We start from the raw sequence: 3720 nt of genomic DNA, 5'->3' as shown, positions 1-3720 counted from the left end.
CCCTCAGTTCCTTTAGGCTTTCCTTTCCAGTCTCTTCCCTACACCCACAGAATCTGTTGAATTCATTCATGCTAAAGAATAAATAACTAATAAGACTTTGTATACTGCGGCTTCTAAAGCTGTACGCATTTCATCAGGAGAAAAGCAGCTAGTCAAAGGAAACACGCTGTTACTGGATGTATAAAATTATTTTGCAAAAGGGTTTCTTTTTGACACTTTCAAAATTATTTCCCTCAGTTTAAAGGTTACTCTTTGAGACTAAATATGAGCAGATATGGAAGGTTTATGGGTTTTTTTTGGATGGGGAGGTCTTTGTTATAATTAATTCAGCACTGATATATAAAGTCAGTCCCCTCTTTTTAGATCCGATCGAACGGCCCCCTCTTTTTTAAAGCCAAAACTCTTAGGTTGACAGAGTTGGCGGCTTCTATTCAATTTCTTATAAAAAATGTATTGTGTATCAACCCTGGCCCCAGTGCTCCTTTTAATAAACTACAGAATACACCTAGAAAAGAGAACACTTACAGTCTGTATCAGTCTTGCCCTGGGAATAAGGGGTTCCTAGTACTTTAAACTCTTGCCTTTCAACAGATCTAACTCAAACAGTAAATATAAATATCACCTTTTAATTGCTCTGGTGTTCCTTATGCTGGTTACTTACATTTTGAGGCTTTGATAGAACATTGAGGCAAAGTCAAATGAACGTCATGAGGTCATGACTGGGTTGGTCGATCTACTAATTCCCGAAATGAGGACCAGAGATGTGTGCAGATGGAAATGAAGGCCAATTAGACACGATTAACATGTAGATTCAAAAATAAGATAGCACAGCATTTTACTCTGAGACTTTGCCAGTATAGTTTAATAAATTAAAATGAAATGCAGTCAAGTTGAGACATTAGAAAATGAGGTTAGGCAATATCATGCAAACATCAAGACCTGGTTAGTGGATCCGAACATTTTGGGAAGATGGATTCCCTAAAGCCAAACAGTGGGCTTTTTTGTGGTTTGATGGCCTTAGCCACTTTCCGAAGGAAAGGACGGACCTGCCCAACGAGGAGGAGAGAAGATAGTACTTTTGGTTCAGGCAAATATTAAACCTAGGGATTCATATAAAGTTTTAGAGTTGCCCAAAGCTCCTAAAGTTACTGCCGTTTAGGAGTATTTGTTCCCCTTTCTCGTTGCATGGGGTCTCCCACCACAAGATCTGCTTGCCATGGTACTACGTAGCTGCTGCGAATGGAAAATGAAAGAGTTAAATAAAAATTGTATTTTGTGAATATAGAGAGTAGGCAGCTAGAAAAACAGACCTAAGGATCCTAATTCCTGAATTATTTTTTTAAGCATCGCCTTTGCTCCTCCTAAGAATTTATTTCCATAAAGCTTTAGGCTGTTACAGTGCAAATTGCACCTTGCTTAAGGGCAGCAAGATTTACTTAATGACTATCTGCAAATCGTCTTAGAATCTTAAGGGAGGAATGTTATTAGGGTGTAGAGCAGTAAATGCTCTCTGTAGAGGGGAAAGCTTCCCCAGCTCATGGCTGCAGGCTTTGATCTCATCAGTCCTCATAATGAATTTCTGCCTTGAGTTTTATAGGGACTTTCTTCTAAGGAGAGCAAAACTCAGTGCAGACATTATCTAATTCTTCCTCATAACATTCATGGAAGTTTGGGTGGGGCAGGTGTTATTATTACCCAGCCCATTCTGCAGATGGGGAAAGAAAATAGAAAGTTACATGACTCTCCCAAGGTCAAAAAAGAAGCTGAACAGGAGCCAGAAGGATTTCATTTGGGATTTCCCAATTGTCAGCCTAGAACTTTCACTCACTGACTCTGGTATCACCAGGCAGCTGTGAGGACACTGGCAGGTCATGCCGGGCTATGACAGGAGTGCAGGATTCCAGGTCAGAGTGCCTGCGTTTGTCCCTTTCTGCACTTACTGTGTGATATGGGACAAGTCATTGGTTCTTCTGAATTAGTTCTTCTTCTTTTTTAAAATGGGGCTATTGAAGTATATGCCCCGCAGTGGGCTAGCTTGGATGAAATGCATTTTCAAGTTATGGCATATAATGAAATAGTCCAATCACATTAACATCCCAGAGAGTTAACCACGAGGTTGAATTCTATAACACAAATACGAAAGTTGACAAATAAACTTCCTTTATTATCTAGGTTCATTTCACAAAATGTGCAATCCTTCTTATGATCCACCATTAGATTTACTGTGGATTTTATATGATTTTAATGCAGGAAAGGTGTGCATACATTCACAAGTCTTTGATTGTTTCACCTATTTTTTTCATGACCCTTACTCAGAAAGTCTCACCTGTGCTCATAACAAAATAGCTACTGCATGGGTCTGTGTTTTCTTCCTTTCCAATCTTCTCTCCTCACCCCTGTGTATCCCCTGTAGCTCACTGATGGTGCCCCATCAGGCTCAGTAGATGTGCATTGGACATGGCCATCAATGTAGAGGTGTGCTGGGTTCCTGTGGAGTCCAAGGGGCCCTGCGTTCTCTGGAGTTTCAACTACAAACAAGCTGTGTCCTGAGCAGGAGTGGGGGCTCTATCCACCTTGGCTCGATTACACCTTTCCCCATGGCTCTTCTACCTGTGCCCTGATGTCAGTTTTTAGGATAACAGCTTGAAGGCCAATACAGCGCTTGGGGTCTGCATCAGGGGAGAAAATTAGAGGACAATTATGGAGCTGTACTTAGAACACCTTCTCTGCTGACTGCCAAGGCTTTTAAACAAAACAAAACAAAACAAAACAAAACAAAACAAAACAAAGCTGGATCATAACCATGACCCTTGTCTGAACCTTTTTTTTATTTCCTTAAGGAAGGATTTTTATCCCAGGAGGCACCTCAGACTTTCATGTAAACATTGGTGGTGGGCAAGCAATCTAGAATAATAGACATACCTGAAGAGTGGGTTGAACACAAACATCTTTCTCTATATTCCCATAGAGATATGACTGTAAAGTGAAAAGAAAAATGAAGTCAAAGTTAAATATAAATGTAATTTTAAGGGTAACTTTTTACTCGATATTTTCTATACATCGTATGAACCCCTGGGCTTAATTGATTTTATTTACTATAGTAGTGGTTTTCCAGTTTATAGTACTGTCCTTTACATTTCAAACAAATGAGAGTGAAGGTAAAAAAAGAAATATTCACTGACCACACGCTTAAACTTTCAGAGATTATAGAATTTCTTAGGCCAAACAATGTCTCGTTTATATTTGGAAAGACTACATTCTAATGATTTATACGGTCATATTTTCTTGAGGGGGGAAATTATCCTAAGGATTTCTTTCCTCTTCCTTCTCATCCACTCCATCTGTTCTATATCCAGTCTCACATCTGGAGATAGAAAATTTACAGATTCTAAAATGAGATTAATTGACAATTTGTTGTTGTTTTTACAGCATGAAAAACTTTCCCCCTGGGGATAAAAAGGGGCTAATGACAGTATTCAAAACTGAATTGTTCTGTTTCTTCCAGGTACATGGCATCTGAAGAATGATTTCACTTTTCTCTCTGGCTTGGAATAGCTAGAAAATTACTTATTATATACACAGTGTCATTTTTTTGTTTTGTTTTGTTAAATCATATTTGAGACTTTGCCCAGAGCAGAACTTTCATGGAGCTTGAACACACAGCGTAGCTCTCGCTCCGGAGGCAGAAGCTTGGCTCAAGTATAAATTCCAAAAGAGCTT

General features: G+C 39.2%; 1 long non-coding RNA gene across 1 annotated transcript; it reads right to left on the bottom strand.

Moving 5' to 3' along the window:
* Nucleotides 1-2138: 2138 nt before the first annotated feature.
* On the bottom strand, nt 2139-2977 carry LOC122219184. The gene is made up of 2 exons (XR_006202289.1): nt 2923-2977; nt 2139-2669 (listed from the first exon to the last, which is right to left on the bottom strand). It is a non-coding gene; the product is annotated as an uncharacterized LOC122219184 (long non-coding RNA).
* Between the last annotated feature and the right edge of the window lie 743 nt (nt 2978-3720).

The sequence above is a fragment of the Panthera leo genome, chromosome B2 (assembly GCF_018350215.1).
Source record: "Panthera leo isolate Ple1 chromosome B2, P.leo_Ple1_pat1.1, whole genome shotgun sequence".
In the NCBI taxonomy this organism is placed as follows: domain Eukaryota; kingdom Metazoa; phylum Chordata; class Mammalia; order Carnivora; family Felidae; genus Panthera; species Panthera leo.
The sequence above is the reverse complement of the archived record's forward strand: the minus strand, read 5'-3'. Positions and strand labels throughout refer to the sequence as shown.